The sequence below is a fragment of the Giraffa tippelskirchi genome, chromosome 13 (assembly GCF_054371585.1).
Source record: "Giraffa tippelskirchi isolate mGirTip1 chromosome 13, T2T-mGirTip1v1.2.pri, whole genome shotgun sequence".
Lineage (NCBI taxonomy): Eukaryota > Metazoa > Chordata > Mammalia > Artiodactyla > Giraffidae > Giraffa > Giraffa tippelskirchi.
The window spans coordinates 121,497,670-121,515,463 of record NC_137287.1 but is presented as its reverse complement, the minus strand read 5'-3'; the positions used below and the strand labels follow the sequence as shown (position 1 = coordinate 121,515,463).

General features: G+C 45.6%; 1 protein-coding gene across 1 annotated transcript in view; it reads right to left on the bottom strand.

Moving 5' to 3' along the window:
* TSHZ2 (teashirt zinc finger homeobox 2) overlaps positions 1-17,794 on the bottom strand; it is a 909,619-nt gene that overhangs the window by 478,901 nt on the left and 412,924 nt on the right. The window lies entirely within an intron of this gene.

Sequence of the window (17,794 nt, the reverse complement as noted above, 5' to 3'; positions counted from 1 at the left end):
GGGTGGAGGGATGACCACCATCCTCAGCTGCTTCTTAATCTGACCGCAGGGATGTCCTCGCCACCCGCTTGCAATGAACGGCTCTGCTTCTCCCACCTTCCTGTTAGTTCCTGGGTGGTTGTAAAAGCAAGAATCTCCCCGCTGTCTCCTTGATAGTTTAATCACATAGTCCTCTCTTTGTTTTATTTAAATAACATGTTTATTGAGCACCTACTATGTGCCTCTTCGGGAAACACAGAAGCCATAGAGAAAGGGAAGATCCTGGCTCCCTCCGTGTTTGTGTTCTAATGGGGAGCAGATAAGTTGCCCCCAAATATCTGGTCTTTGCTTAAAATGTCACTTTCTCCGAGAGGCCAACCTTACTTAAAGTTTCGCATGCACATCTCCACCCCTATCACATTTCTCTATTTTATTTTTCTCCACTGGGCTTATCAGTGTCACACGTATGATCACACATGTTATTATACAATTTTCTATTTTTCTTGTCCAAATTTCCCCTCTGGGATATAAGTTCTGTTGGGAAGAGAGGTTTTTGCCTCTGTGGTTTATCCCCAGTGATGGCACGACATAGAGTAGGTGCTCAATAAAACATTCGATGAATGAAAAGTAAGCAGATAATTTCAGAGTGATACGCTCCATGAAGGTGTTAAAAGAGGGTTCTGTGACGACGTCTGAAAGCCAGAGTAGCTCTAGCCTCACTGCAAGAGATGTTACTCCAGCCAAGACAGATTCCAGCCAGCCTGTGACTGTGGAGCCCTGCTATGGGCCAGGTACCTTTTGAGATTCTGGGGCCAGGATGAACTTGGACCCTACCCTCAAGATACTTTGCTTCATTGGGAAAGACTGATGATTAAAGGGACAAATGAGGTCTGCTGGGACAGGAGGTGCTCTTAGAAGGGGCAGTTAACCTGGACTTGGAGGAAGGCAGGATGTTTAGTTGGGCCAAAAGGGAACTCTGACAGCATGTTCTTAGAATAAAAAGTCAGGCATTATCTGAATCTTTCCAAGGGCTGCTTCCTCCCGCATTAAAATTTCCTGAGGCTCTTGTTAAGATGCACATTCTTAGGCCTTATTCTAGAGGAAGATGTTCTAACCCTGGTACTACGGATCTTTTGGGCCTATAATCCTCTGTTGTGGAGGCGGTTCTGTGCGTTGTAGGAAATTTAGCATCATGCCGGATGTCCACCCACTAGATGCCAGACTCTTCCACCCCAGCTGTGTCAACCAAAATTGTATCCAGATATTGCCCAGTGTCACCCACGAGACAAAGTCACACCTCCATCTCCTAATTGGAAATTTCTAGGGCCCATTTCCCTTGACCTTCTAAATGAGAAACTTCTAGATGAGCTCTTTGGAACCTGCATTTTTGACCAAACAACTCCCAATCCTACAAGTGAACCTCCTGTTTACTCCGGTTTAAAAACTTCTGCTAAAAAAGCCTTTGTTCTTTTGGAATCAGACATACCTCAAATTGCTAACTATAGAGCCAGCTCAGGCTTAGATATTAAAATAATGATTAAAATCATTTAGGAGTTCAAGGGGTGACACTGCTCCTGGGAATGACGGCCTCCACCAGTGCCCACCCCGCAGTCCTGCCCCGCACCATGTACTTAGCACAGCTGAGGCCTGACCAGTATGGTCAGGGGCACTTTCTGCCTACAACTCACTCACCTACCACTTTTACCCTCGCTCATGGGGAATTACCGACGATGGTCCACCCCACAAACGTTTTTCTAAACCGTTCTTTTGGGCCACAGGAAACTTTCCTATCCTGCCAGGCAATTGCAAGGTGTTATTGTCACTCTTTGCAAAGTGCTGTTTAATCATTTTTAACATCCCTGCACAGGGCAAACGCTCATTTCTCCACACGTATGTGGTACAAGTTTTTAATTCACTTACCCTAAATCACCCCATTGGCCTCCGCCCATGATCAGCCCCACCCAATCCCAGCCCAGTCCTGAGGCAACTGAGGCGGAGAAAAGCCACTTCATAGTTGATAATGTCAGCAAAAGGGGTATTAGTGCTAATTAATTCTAATTACACAACACACCTTTACAGAGCGCTGTGATAGGAAGCATAGCTTATTGAGTAAAAAAACTCATCGTCTTGTCATTAAGGAACCACAGTTATAAAATTAGGAGGTGCAGACTTGGGCCTGAACAGAGAGAAGACTGAGACCGCAGGAAGCTCACCCTGGAAAATCTGCCATGTTCAGCAGAAGCCCCAGGCCTGTCGATTTGGCCTTTGCGGTCCATTCAGTCCTTTAACAAACATCTACTGCGTTCAGTTCAGTCGCTCATTCGTGTCTGACTCTTTGCGACCCCATGAACTGCAGCACGCCAGGCCTGCCTGTCCATCACCAACTCCCGGAGTCCACCCAAACCCACGCCCATCGAGTCGGCGATGCCATCCAGCCATCTCATCCTCTGTCGTCCCCTCCTCCTGCCCCCAGTCCTTCCCAGCATCAAGGTCTTTTCCAATGAGTCAGCTCTTCGCATCAGGTGGCCAAAGTATTGGAGTTTCAGCTTCAACATCAGACCTTCCAATGAACACCCAGGACTGATCTCCTTTAGGATGGACTGGTTGGATCTCCTTGCAGTCCAAGGGACTCTCAAGAGTCTTCTCCAACATCACAGTTCAAAAGCATCAATTCTTCGGTGCTCAGCTTTCTTCACCGTCCAACTCTCACATCCATACATGACCACTGGAAAAACAATAGCCTTGACTAGACGGACCTTTGTTGGCAAAGTACTGTCTCTGCTTTTAAATATACTGTCTAGGTTGGTCATAACCTTCCTTCCAAGCAGTAAGCGTCTTTTAATTTCATGGCTGCAATCACCATCTGCAGTGATTTTGGAGCCCCCAAAGTAAGGTCTGACACTGATTGCACTGTTTCCCCATCTATTTCCCATGAAGTGACGGTTAGGTGCCAGCTCTTGCGCTGAGCACCGGAGATGCTGGAACGCATGATAGGACCCGTGCCCTCAGGAGGCGTCTGTAAAATGACAACTAAAGGACTGGGGACTAGGAAGGAGTTGAGGAGCTGGCCCCAGCCCCGAGTAAAAGGAGAGGAGCAGGAGGCGCTGAGCTACAGGGTCTCTGCCAGCCGCTCTTCAGGATTCTTCTCCGGATTCCCCTCCACTCTTTCCTCTTTCTCCATCTCTGGTTATACGGGTGAGGCGAGCTCACAGTACCTGCTGTGAAAGCTTCCTTTTAGCTGGCTGCCCCCTCATTCTCGGACCACATTTCTGGAGTGTTCTTTCATTAATTTGTGTTTTTTTCCTACTGCTACTACTGCAGAGTGTATAGCCTGGTTATCAACAAAGAAGACTCTGGCTACCCCAGTGGGGTGCATAACACAGTGGTGCCCAGATGTCATTCAGGGGTGTAGACACGACACTGAAAAATGCTGAATCGCTTAGTGAAAATGTCATTGTTCCCTTTCAATCCGAGAAAGTGTCCGTTCGCTGCTAGTATGTCTTTTGTGTCCATCACTTGCCAACTTTTATTTTCAACCAAGAAATGAGAGATTCCTGGCTCAGAAGCTAGGGAGGGCCAAGAGCACCTGGTTAGACTTTTCAAAACACGGTCTGTTTTCATTGAATTCACTTTAAGTTTACCTCTGTCTTAGAGGAAGATACTGCTCTCCATTTATGGTAGCAATCTAAACTTTAATGTAATTTATGGGTTTGAAAAATATCCTTCAGGAACAATAGAGAACAGACAGTGGTGCGGGTGGGTTGAGAAGATGGGTTGAGGAAGGGGGTATGGGCATGACTCGAATTTGCAAAATACCAATCCACAGACTCTGGCACTTGGAGAAGCTTCTTCCAAGAGTTGGTGGCTTGGCTATGTTTAAGTCTCCAGGGAACTTAGCAGCCTAGGGATCCAACAATCAAACTCTGGGATGTGTAAAGGCATGAACTGATTGGAATGACTCAACCATATTTTCCAGAACACACTGGCTCAACATCAGAATCTCCTGGGGATTTTTTAGGTAAGATAAAGAAACACAGGCCCCACCCCAGACTTACTAAATTAGATCCTAGGGTGGGGCCAGAAAACTCTGAAATTTTGAAAGTTCCCAGGTGATTCTGATGAGGTGCCAGGCCACTAGAAGCTACCTTGTGCAAGGACTGAATTTTGTAACAAGGGACTCAAGTTAGCAGAAGTTGTTGCATGCAAGGGACAGGCTCGGCATCTCTTTTTGGATTCACTCGCGAGGTAGTGGTGGTGTTGAGGAGCCTTTTCCATGTACCCAAAGAAGCCTGTGAATGCTCCACTAAAGCACGTACCTATCACATTACAGGTTTCCCCAATGGCTCAGAGGTAAAGAATCCGCCTGCCAATGCAGGAGACTCCGGTTCGATCCCTGGGTTGGAAAGATTCCCTGGAAACGGAAATGGCAACCCAGTCCAGTATTCTCGCCTGGGAAATCCTGTGGACAGGGGAGCCTGGCAGGCTACAGTCCATGGGGTCACAAAAGAATTGAATACAACTTAGCAACTAAACAACAACAAAACTATCATACTACATTTGGGAGGCAGATGGTTTGCCTATCTTACCGCTGGACTGCAACCCAATGTAATTAAAGCAAATATTCTGAGTGCCCGCTTTACCCTAGGCACCACCCTGATTGTTTGACACTGGGGCAGCCTTCGAGATTCTTAAGCATCTTAGTTACTGTCGTGTCTCCTGTACAAATTTCAAGACTTTTGCATTTACTCTTCCCTCCAGTAAGATTCTTCTCCCAGATGTGTTTTTCCTCTTTACTCTCAACTCAAATGTCACCTCCTTCTCCTACTCTATATGCCCTCCTCTCTCTCTCATCCTTCATGGTATTTACAACCACATGTAAATAGTTTTGTGTACTTGCCTCTTTATTATATGTCTCCCTTAATTAAAACATAAGTTCTATACCTATGCATCTCTGAGCCCAGGGCAGGATTGGTGATCAGTAAAAATTTGTGGAATGATTGAATACTGAGCTGAGCATATTTGCAAGGAAGAATAAACTTTAAAAATATCTTAGGGCTTTCTTTAGAGACTTCCCTGTTGGCGCAGGGGATAAGAATCAGCCTGCCAATGCAGAAGACATGGGTTCGATCCCTAATTCGGGAAGATTCCACATGCCTCAGAGCAACTAAGCCCTTGCACCGCAACTACTGAGTCTGTGCGCTGCAACTACTGAAGCCCGAGGGCCTAGAGCCTGTGTTTGGCAACAAGAGAAGCGCCTGAACAGCAACAAAGAGTAGTCCCCGCTCTCTGCAACTAGAAAAAGCCTGCACAAGGAGAGTCAAAATAAATAAATAAGTAAACCTCAGGGTTTTCTGTGGGCTTCGTGGAGGCTCAGACAGTAAGGAATCCACCTGCAGTGTGGGAGTCCTGGGTTGGATCCCTGGGTGAGGAGGATCCTCTGGAGATGGGCGTGGCAACCCACTCCAATATTCTTGCCTGAAGAATCCCCATGGACACAGGAGCCTGGCGGGCTACATCCATGTTCACAAAGAGTCAGACACGACAGAGCAACTAAGCACAGGGCTTTCTGTAGAGAGGGATATCAAGCATTTCAGCCTGTATGCCCCTTTCCAGTTGAGGCTGTCCTCCCCTCCCCAACTCCCCTTCCTTTTTTCCCTTTCCCCTCTCTTATCTATTGTCTACTTCATATCCTCCCTTAAATACCGCCTCTTTCAGGAAGTCTTCCAGGGTGGATCCTATGTGATTCAAACTTCTCTAGTCCATGTCTTCCCCAAGCAAAGAGACTCAGTGTAGAATATGTCTCCAAATATATGAGCATACAGGCAGACAGAACTCATCTCGAACATCAGAAAGGTTACCTCTGACAGTGGGTATGAGGAGTTTTGGCGTGGAGGGGGTGGTGGGGGACTAGTATTGTTCTTAACTTGGTTATGCCAGTGTGTTTGGTCTATGAAAATTTATTCAGCTGCAGCCTTGTGATTTGTGCACTACTTTATCTGTATGTAACGCTTCAACTAAAAAAAAAAAGCAGTGTTCTCAAACTTTGCTGCGTATTATAATCAACTGGGGTGATTTAAAAAGTCCCAGTGCCCAAGTTTTACCCCAGGCTCATTACATCAGTCTGTGAGGGCGGAATCCAACCATTAGTATTTTTTTAAAGCCCCCAGATGATTCCAATATGCGGCCAAGTTTGAGAGCCAGTGGACCATACGATTTTGCCCTTGAGGATATAATTCATTGCCTTCCTCTTCTGTCATTTAACTCATTCAGGATATCTCTCTTCCAGTGACTGTTTTGTGAAAACGTCAAGGTAGCAGTCTCCTCTCGTGATCCCCGGCGCAGCACGGTGTTGAAGGGGAGAAGGGGACAAGAGGAAGCGGCAGGTGGGCGTGGAGAGAGAGGGAGAGTAAAGCAGAGCACTGCGTTAGGGTGCGGTGGAGACAGGATCCGCTTTGGGTGGGGACCACGGAACGCCTTCCTGAGAAGGTATCCTTTACTCTGAGATCTGCAAGACACAAAGCAGCCATTCGGGAGCCACAGCCTAAAATTGGGAGAGGTTGCTCTGCTTCCAGAACACAAAAGATGCAGCTGCCAGGTCCCAGGCTGGGAGAGCCAGGCAGTGGGGAAGAAGGAGCAGAAAGGTAGCAGGAGAGGCGAGTCAGGTCCAGATCACAGTGGGGGTGTGTGCGCGCGCATTATTGGTCATAATGTGGAGTGTGAGTTTTCTCCTTTCAGCCATTGATAAAAGCTAATCAATTCATTTATTTACATCCCCAAACACCTAGTCCGTTAGACTGGATTTGCTCAGCCATCACAGAAGACACTATGTCTTCTTCTACTTGGTGGAAATTTGCTGCCTGAAAGCAGTTAAGGTGGATGACAAAGTTTGGGGATGCTCAGGCATTGACAAGCTTGCTTCTGCGAATAAATCCTCCAAAAGTCGTTAATCTCTCTTTAAAAAAAAACCCCAAGATTTTGATGTGGTTAGGTGTAGAATTGAGCATTATGGATATTTGAAACGGGGCAACCGCTGAGCAGGGGGCTGGGGTAGGGGAGCTGTCCAGTTGAACACACATTTATCCCTGGGAGTTGACTACTTGGAGCTGCTGACAGTGCTCTGCTGCTGAAGAATCCAGGCCATGTCGCTGGCCCGGTAACCCATAGCTCAACTTCATTAACCACAGGAAGACACTGAGTGAATGTAAGGACCGGAATGGCCTGGAAACCACGTGACAAGCAGCCTTTAAGTTCTGGGCTCCGGTGTATTTTATGCCACTCAGCTGTGCATCAAGCTCTCTTCCCCGGACTCATTAGAACTGTGTGCCCAAAGGTGCCCCTCAACTTTCAGAAGCAAGTAGAGAATGATACTCGCTCTGAGAACACCTTTCTGTCTTATCCAGAGCATGTCTTCTCTGTTATGATTAGGCATTAAGCGTCCTATTGTCTTGAAAATTTCATGAGATTCTACCCCTGCTTGCTAGGATTATGTCAAAGTGACTTTTCCTGGATGCTGTTTTTGCCCATCAGTACAGCTTGTCTTTTCTCCTTAACCATTGCTGGGAAGGGCAACACAGCCAAGGAGCCCACCGGATTAAAATGGTCGAAAAGTTCGGGCTTGCAGATCTTCTTGTGTGTCTCGAAGGCTCGTGTGTCTTGCTTTTGGCTCCCCAAGCAGCACACCCCTCAAGATAAAGATTTAAGAGCAAGAAGTAGTTTACTTGGAAGATAATCCTAGAAAACTCCAGTAGAGGAGTAAGAGAAGAGCGCAGGCAACTGCAGGGTATTATCAAGCAGGTTATCACTGCGGGCAACTGCGGGTTCATCCTGTTGAGGGAGCGGTGGGACTCAGTGTAGATGTGTAGATACTCACTTTGGAGATATCCTTTCTGAAGTTGGAGAGAGCCGAGGTGTCCACCCACCTGAGAGCTGGGAGGAGGCTGCTTCTCCTGCCCTTCCCTGCATCAAAGAGCCACGTGTGCTAGTAACTGAAGGGGAGTGTGGGGAAGTGGGCCGGCCACCAGACAGTTCTGTTAGATTGGAATCCCCCAAACTGTGAGATTCACACGGGCAAGCACCAAGACTGTCTCATACACATTGTCTTATATGCAACGTCTCCGCTTCTTAGCCTGGTTCCAGGTACACTGCAGACCTTCAGTAATGATCTGTGTGCGTTAGTCGTTCAGTTGTGTCCGACTCGTTGCAACCCCGTGGACTGTAGCCCGCCAGCCTCTTCTGTCCATGGGATTCTCCAGGCAAGAATACTGGAGTGGGCTGCCATTTCCTCCTCCAGGGGTTCCTCCCAACCCAGGAATCGAACCCGGGTCTCCTGCCTTGCAGGCAGATTCTTTACTGTCTGAGCCACCAGGGAAGCCCTTCAGTAACGACCTAGCCTAATGCATCCTAAGTCTTCACACACGCCTCTGAGAGTCACTCTGTTTTAATACTCTTATTTGTGATGTATTTAGTTCTTACTAGTCTCTTTCATTCACTAGTTTTGTCAGTGTCCTCTCTCCCCACAGTGCACTCACTGCGGGCAGGGACCTCTCTTTTCCTCGCATCTCTAGTGCAGAGCAGCGTTCTCATTATTACCATGGCTCGAGAGTTTAAACAAAATGAAAGATGCAATCCAACACCAAGTGTGTTCTTAACCATAGATGGGAGAAGAATGTTTACAATTAGGACTGTCCCCAAAAAACCTAGGACATAGGATCATTGTGTGCAGTTCAGGTAGGCACCAGGAAAGGAAAATAAATGTAGGTGTGGGGTCAGGCAGACCTACATTTAAAAACGACTTCCACTATTTACTGAGACTATAACCTTGGGCAAGTTATTTAGCCTCTCTGAGCCTCAGTTTTCCTATCTGTAAAATGGGCATAATTATATCACCGATTCCATTAGGGGCTCAGAGGGGATTGTGTGACCTAACCTAAAATACTCATCACGACACCTGACACAGAAAGTACTCCCACATTTTTAGCTTTTTCATTCTTTTACAAGCATTTGTTGATTGACTATTGTTTACAGAATGATTTCAACTGTATCTGAGGTTTAGTCTACTCTGTACAAAGGGATAAAACTAACCTCAGATCAATCCTCTACGTTTGCAAGGACACCAATTTACAGAAGCCGATTGGGGAAGCTCAGATCCTCATGTACAAAGTGCAAAGGTGGCATCGCACACATCCCAGCCTTTGGCGGCAGAGAGCTCCTGCAAGCACCTTCTTCTCTTCTTCGGAGCCTCCTCCTTTTCCTACCTAAGGTTCATTAAGCACCTCCTCCTTGCCAGGCAGTGGGCTGGGTGCTACGGATGCAGAGGGAAATAAAGCAACTGCCTGGTTCTTAGGGAACTTAAACACCTAGGGGAAGACAGGCCAATTATGGAAACGGGCATAATCGTAGTTAGTGTTTATGAAGCACTCGTGCCACACGCTGGGCTGAGCACTTTAAACACGAATGTATAACCCTTGGAACAATTCGATGAGATAGTAGCCTTGTTGTCCCCGTTTTACATGTGAAGAGACTGAGGCACAGAGGGTTAGGTAACTCACCCAAGGCTACAGAGACAGCAGCTACAGGAGCCTGGATTCAGACTCCCCGACAGGGCTCCAGCTTGTACAAGCACCCACCGCGCGTTCCTCTCTTGGTAATGCCACAGCCGCGCTGATTCATTTCTTTATTATTAGTTTTGACTGTGCTGGGTCTTCATTGCTGCATGGGCTTTTCTCTAGCTGTGGCGAGCGGGGGCTTCTCACCGCAGTGACTTCTCTTGTGAAGCCTGGGCTCTAGGGTGCTAGGGCTTCAGGGGCTGCGGCTCCCGGGCTATTGAGCACAGGCTCAGTACTTGTGGCCCATGGGCTGAGTTGCTCTGAGGCATATGGGATCTTCCTGGGTCAGGGATCAAACTCACGTCTCCTGCCTTGGCAGGGAGATTCTTTACCACTGAGCCACCAGGCAAGACCCACGCTAACTTCTGTATCACAAAATATCTAGTCACCGCATTGCTTTTCCCTGTTTGTACTCTGCAGCTTAACAGTTCTGAAGCTGTTTTTAAACGTAGTCCATGTGCTGTCTCCTACAGAGTTAAAACAGATTGATTCCCGGGCCCCATCTTAAGGAATCCTGAGATAGTAGATGTGGGGTGTAGTCTGAAAAGGTGCACTTCTAACAAGATCCTGTGAACTCACAAAGCACACTTGAGTTGCATAGGTTCCCAGAGGGGTGCTTTTTGCTCCCAGGAGACACTTGACAATGTCTGGGGATGTTTTTGATGGTCACGATTCAGGAGTGTGTTACCGGCATCTAGCAAGTAGAGGCCAGAGATGCTGGCAGACATCCTATAGCACACAGGGAAGGCCCTTGCAAGCAAAGACTGACCCAGCCCCAAATGTTAATAAGGGCCAAGGTTGAGAACCCCGGAGTACAGCCTGGCCTTGCACGCTTTAATGTAGAGGAGGCATCTGGGGATCTGGCTTCCAAAGCAGATTCTGATCAAGTGAGTGGAGAGTGCCTGTGTTGTTCATTTAGTTGCTAAGTCATCTCCGACCCTTTCACGACCTCATGGACTGTAACCCACAAGGCTGCTCTGCCCATGGGATTCTCCAGGCAAGAACATTAGAGTGGGTCGCTATTTCCTTCTCCAGGGGATCTTCCTGACCCAGGGATTGAACCCGTGTCTCCTGAATCTGCTGCACTGCCAGGCGAGTTCTTTACCATTGGGCTACCAGGGAAGCCCATAGGGTGCCTGGGTTGCTGCATTTCTAACAAGCTGCAACAGATGCTGCTGATGGTTCTGCTCCAGGGACCACACTTTGAGTAGCAAAAGCTAGACAAGGTTCTGCACAGACACAGGTCTTGAACCAAGCCCTAGGGTATAGCGAATGCCTAAGAAATAAAACCCGAACCTCATCCTGAATGAGTCTGCAACAAAAGTAACTTCGAGTTTCAGTCACTCTCCTTCAACTCTCCCCGTATGTAGTTTTGCCCTTAAAGAAGAAGTTCAGGGAGGTGGAGGGGCTCCGGGGGGGGGGAGTCTCCTGTGCTCCTCCTGGACGCAGTGAGGGGCCGATTTAAAACGAGCAAGGACAGAGCTTGGTCAGAACTGCCTTTCTGCGTTCTGAGACATCAAGTCGAGTCTATTGTTGCCTGGAACTGTGGCTTCTTTCCAAGAGCCGCACAGTGCATCTGCCTTTCAGGTCTGCAAATGCGAGATGAAAAAGTGGCTGTTTTTAAAATGGTTGCTCTCCTGGGAAAGGGGTATGGGAGAAAATGGACTCTCTGCGTCCAGCCCTCCAGAGATGGCACCCCAGCCCCCGTGATAAATGGCAGCATTAACAAGGTTTGGTTGAGAGGGGACCTGCAGATTTATGACTTCCTGTCTCCGCCAGCAGATGTCATTATGGCTGACAGAACAGAAGGCCTTTCAAGAGCTGGCTGGGGTGGAGCTAAGGAGAGGGGAAAAAAATTAAATAAAAGGCAGAAGCCAAAAGTAGTGTTTGCTCACTGGTGCTATTGTTGATACTGTCATTTTAGGAGCACAGGGAAGTTTTACATTAAACCGAACGTCTTGTAATGTTTCTGAGGTCCAGCTTTGAAGATGTAGGTGGAAACTCTCAAATGAAGGACAGACTTATTAACTTCGCTCAAGTGAGAAAACTTGCAGTGTTTTGTCCAAGGTTTATTTGTCCCTGAAAAGTTCTTCAGGATGAAGTGAACACAGCACTGAATAAATGTATATTTTTACTCCGGAATATCATTTTGATGGGTGTTTAAATACATTTACAAATGCAGCAGCTTCTTCTGAAATTCTTTTGACATAAATAAAATTTTTACCCATTTCTAAATTGTTTTACAGGGTGTCATTGGTATTTATAGGCTAGATTTTTTGTGGTATTGAAAAATGGTGTAAATTTAGTATTTATCATTGGGCTCCTGCACCCATGCTAATAAGTACAACTGCTTATTACTTACTTAACAATAATTACAAGTCGCATTTCCACATTTCCTCTTTCTCATCCTCGCCTAAAGCTAAAGGAAGTATTTCTGTAAGTAAAGGAAATATTTTTTTCTAGTTGATTGTCTCATCTCATGGGAGTACTTGAATGTATTCTGTGGGCTCAGGTAATCACTGCCTCAAAGAGTGACCCAGAAGGAACAGTTCTAGGCTGTCTTTATAGACCTGTCATCAGCAAATCATCTTCCATCAGGACCACACGACCAATGTACTCAGGCAAAAGTTAAGAATCATGGAGAGCTTCATGGAGGACGGCTACAAGGCCCTCTTACAAAATAAACTCATTTCAAGCCAAAACCTGATCCAGAGACTTCTTCTATAATTAATCAATAGCTATGACGTTAATGCATATAGGGTGGTCAGTATCTGATTTTTGCAGTGATGCTGTAGGTATGAAAATGGCCACCCCATAGTCCCTTCTGCAAACCGCTTTGGATTGGCGGTGTGGTGGTCTGCTTAAAACCTGGGCTCTGGAGACTCAGTCTCTGAATTCTTTTCCTGGCTCTTTCACCCACTACCTGTGTTATTCTGGGCAAGCTACTTAAGCTACATCACCTGTCACATGATGGACAATAATAGCACCATTCTCTTAGCGTTGTTTCTTTTTTAACGAAGATCAAATGCAGCGTTCCTGAAGTGATTAGCCAAGTGGCTGGCCCAGGGTAGGAGTTCACTAAATTAGCTACTGTTATAATGATTAACATCAAAATACCTTCCCTCTTCACTATTTCACAGGTAGACACAAAGAGACGTGAACTAATTCACTGGCCACCCAGAAAGGAAATCCCATAATAACAAAATAACAATAACACTGATTGTAGCTGTCATGTATGGAGTGCATAGGAAGCTCCAGTCACTATACTCAGTACTTCACATGCAAAACCTACTGAATTTAATCCTTAGAACAACCTTAGGAGGCCAAGTAATATGACTCTCCTTTTACGTATAAGGAGACTCAGAGGTGATAGCTTAAGCCAATGATTCTCAATGGTTTGGTCTGCATTGGAATTACCTGTAGGGCTTGATAAAACTCTGATTATTGACTCCTTTCCCTGGAGTATTTGATTCAGTAGGTCTGGTGCGTGGGCCCTGAGATCTTCATTCCAAAAATTCCCAGCTGATGTTGCTGCTGCTGTCTGGGGACCACATTTGAAAATCGCTGGTTTCAGTAACTTTCAAGGTTTGTTGTTACTGTTGTTCGGTAGCTAAGTCGTGTCCAACTCTGTGACCCCATGGATTGCAGAAGCCAGGCTTCCCTGTCCTCCACTATATCCCAGAGTTTGCTCAAGTTCATGTCCACTGAGTCGATAATATTATTTAACCGTCTCATCCTCTGTTGCCCCCTTCTCCTTTTGCCTTCAATCTCTCCCAGCATCAGGGTCTCTTCCTGCTCAAGATTACACAGTGACCTTGTTTTTGTTTAAGGTTCTTATTCAAGTTCAAGTTTACACAGTGAGTAAGAGGCAGAGTGAATTTTCAAATTTAAAAATTTGAGTACGTAAAAAATGTATTCTTAACAGATATCTATATAACTTAGAGTTCCTAACATCAAAGTTTTGATTTAATGGTTGATGGTTGAATTCATAGAGCATGTTTCATATAGCTACTTGTTTAAATATTCTCTTCCATGAAGCTCTTCATAGTGCAAAATAGTTTTTAGTTCCCTGGAAGGGGAAAATTTCAGGGATATTTTCAAAAGGAGGAGTCCTGGTATCATCCTTACGACCACCGTTGAGATTCACAGCAGTCCTGCTGGGGTGGAAGAGAATGCAAGGCCTGTGACCCACCCCAACTGGGGAATCCACTAGAAGTTCCAAGATGGAGCCCAGCCGCACAAGCTGGATGCTATCTGTTTCTGAAAGACACAGTTTTTGCTCAGTCACCAACCTGGAGGACTCTCAGACTCACTCCACTGGACATCCAAGGGCCCTGGAGATTCTGTCTAAGATCCAGATTTCTCCATGGCCCAGGTGAGCCTAGTTGGTACACTCTGCATTGTGGAATAAGAACAGGGATGAGCTTAAGCCCACAGTGGGGCGTTTGGGAATGCAGGAGAGAGATGGCCAGAAGCACCTGGTCAGAGTTGCAGCTGGAGACAGAAGACTGCAGGAGGAGAGTCAGGATAAAGCCCTATATCCCTTAGGGGGCACAGCAAGGCAGCAAAGGGCCATTGGTATCTTCCTCATTCAGTTGCAGATAAAAAGAACTGAAATTCAAATACATAGACAAGATGTACTTCAAGAAATGGAAACATTCAAGGACTTGAGAAAATTGACGAGGCAGAAGTTGGTTGCTGGAAGCCTGAGAATCCCTATGGCCACCATCAGGAAGAAGGAACACAGGAGACCTTTGACTTGCTAATAGAGACTGAGATTCTAGTGCTTCCTCTGTAGGTGCTTCCTCTGTAGGGTAGATTAGTTGGTCATTGGGGACCCTTCTTGTCTGACATAGGAAGATGCTATTTATTCATCTATTCACTCATTCATTCAACAGATATTTGCTGAGCACATATTATGGACCAGGTACTGTTAGAGATTGCTCTGTGCTCTTTTTCCTTGGCAGTGCCTGCTGAAGCCTCATGCTCATCCAGGTTGTGTGACCCTGGGACGTGCACTCAAGTCTGGGTCGATCACTGAAGTCGGGGGCAGGGCGGATGCTGATCCCGAAGCGGATGCTGTCTGCCCTGCCTCACTTCAGTCACATTGTTTCAGAGACTTGGTTCTTCAAAGCCAAATTAAAGAGCTGTCACCAGAAAGGTGGCTCGTGGATGCTGGGCAGTCAAACCATACACATTCACAGCAACAGCTAACCTTCTATTCTTGTGCCTCGCTTTCTGCATCCGTCACATGAAGAGGCTAAGCTAAAGTGAAGTTCACAGCGTCTTCACCGCCAAGGGCCCCTTACACGCTGCCCTCTGTCGCCCACCGTGGGGACCAAGTTAAACTAAATTCGAAAAATGTTGTCTATCATTTACCCATTCATCCAGCAATTCATCCATGTGCCATTTGACATGTGTTCATTGAGTTTCTAGCTTCTTGTCTTGTTCTAGCGCTGGGACTATAGCAGTTGTGGTTTGCACAACCCTGGCACTTCTGCATCCAACCTAGACTCATCAGCAACTAGGTTTCTGATTAGATGAGATAGTTCAAATCTTCATCGTGAAAGCCACGAGTAGAAGTATTCTATGACTTGCAGTTAAAAGCATTCCTAATTGATGCAATCAGATCCAAAAGAGACCCTTTAAGCAGCTTAGAGTATGAAGATGTCCAGTGAATAGAGGATTATAAGTGACATAAGAGTCCTGAAGAGGAGTACAGGAACTTAAATTTAGGAGAACTAATCATTTTTTTAAAATGCATTTAACAAGCAATAACACTTTTTCTACTATGTTAGAGAATTAGATCAGAGTGTGGCAAAGTTTTTCTTAAAGGACCACACAGTAAATATTTCTGCTTTGCTGGCCACATCGGCCTCTGTTGCAACTACTCAACTTTGTTGTCGTAGTACAAAAGAAGCCACAAATGATATGTAAATAAGTGGGCATGGCTGTGCGCCAATAAAACTTTATTTACAAAGATAGGTAGCTGGCTAGAATGGACCCTGGTCCATACTTTACTGACTTCTGCATTAGGTACACACACTGAGTATGCAATAAAAACAAGCAATCGAAAATAGTTTATACGCTTATAAAATACGGCAAATTTCTCAAAGTTCGCTTTACAGACTCCCAGTGCCAAGTCCCAAACTCACACGTTCTGTGATTCAGTGGTCGCTCTGCTGCGCTTTCCCTTCTCCCGCAGAAGGGAATTGAGTGGTGGGTCAGCTGGAGAGCCGCCCGAGGACGGATCTCGAACAAGCTTAGAGACACTAATGAAAGGAGCTGGAAAAATACGTATTTCCCCCCACCCCGCCACCAATAAAACATATACCACTATAAAGTGAAGAAGGCAAAGACACAAAAACATAACATTTATTAGCCCTGGAATATTTTTACTGAGGATTTTTGTAACTAACGCACCCAGCACTGGTAGTCAGCTCAAAGATGGCAGTTGTGGTTAGCGGAAATTCCAGAGCTACATAATGTGTGTGGTGTGCTATGATTTACGAGGGATGTGATTTACATTGTGAATATTCAACCTTTCAATATACCTCCCAAGAAGTTGCTTGGTTCAAAAAAGTCGCAAAAGAATGCTAACGGAAAACCAAAACTGCAGAAAAGTTGGAAATATCTTGTTTTACTTTTTAAATGAATATTGACTCTGTTTTGAGTGAAGTGCATCAGAAAGAGAAAAACAAATATCACATATTAATGCATATATATGGAATCTAGAAAACTGGTACTGATGAATCTATTTGCAAGGAAGGAATAGAAACGCAGATGTAGAGAGTGGACTTGTGAACACAGTGGAGGAAGGAAAGAGTGGGATGGATGGCGAAAGTAGCCTCGACATATATACACTCTCAGTGTAAAGTAGAGAGCTGGTGAGAAGTTGCTGGATAACACAGGGAGCCCCGCCTGGTGCCCTGTGATGACCCAGAGGGGTGGGGGGCTCAGGAGGGAGGGGAAATATGTGTGTGTATATATATATATATATATATGTGTAATTATGGCTGATTCGCGTTGCTGTACAGCAAAAACCAACACAATATTGTAAAGCAATTTTCCTCCAAATAAAACATTAATTAAAAAAGAATATTGACTGCTTCAGCTAATGGAAGTAAACTGTAGGTCATGCTGATTCTGAAAAATAGTCTTACAAGAAAATTAGATTCCTTCCACCATCAAGGCCTATATCTGGGGCAAAATTTGAAAGGACCCTGGATTGAAAAGTCACTGGATTATTCGTCCACAGGGCTCCCATTATACTAAGGCCCACAAACTCAACTATTCCTTGTATCCAAGAAGGCAGTAACAAAACGGAGCTGGTTGGATCCGAGGCAACGGGGAATGGTGAGCCCTAAGGCAGCCTGGAGGGCTTGTGGCCTGTCTAAAGGTGGCCGTCACTTTGCAAGACCAGTACAGACTCCAGTGAGCTGTTCTCCCCCTTAGGAAAGAGCTCAAGATCTTTATAAGAAGACAGTAATCTAAACTTTTTAATAAAAGTTCCCTATTGTATAAATTTTGTGCCAAGCAAGTAAAACATATGTGTGGTTCAATCATGCCTTGAATTGTAAGCCTCTGTCTCCCTTTTTCTTGTACACGCATGCAAACACACACACACAAGTACCCTCTATTCTAGACAGGAGATGCCGGACAATGCTGAAGTATAGCTGTGCATCTTAGCTGATCTTATTCCTCAACTCTGCCTCCCCAGATAAGATGAACTGTTGTGGAACACGGCACCCCTTCCCATATCTCAGCTATGGATCTATTAGTGTCGCTATTTATGGAGAGGAGAAGAGAGAGTGATAATTTATACATACATTTGTTTGGTAAAAATTATACTCCCATCCTCTGATTGGCTTGAGTCCCCCAGAATATCACTTCTCAGTGATAAATAATGTGTCTGGGAGGGGAAATGCTAAATCGTTTAAGAATTTCAAATTTTTATGTTGCCACTTGTAACAAACTGTGCCATCCACTGAACCATGCAGTTTTTTCCCCCTTCTCAAAATGTCACAAAAAGAAAAGTGACCACAACAGTCTACACATGCCAAACACATTTGTCAAATAGACAACATGGAAAGAGTAGCAATCGAAGTACCACCCCTGTAAAGAAAGCAGAATTCAATCTGATTTTAATTGAAATGTTGCAAGTCGATACCTTTTATTTAGTCAGGAGACAAAGCAGATATAAAGGGGGG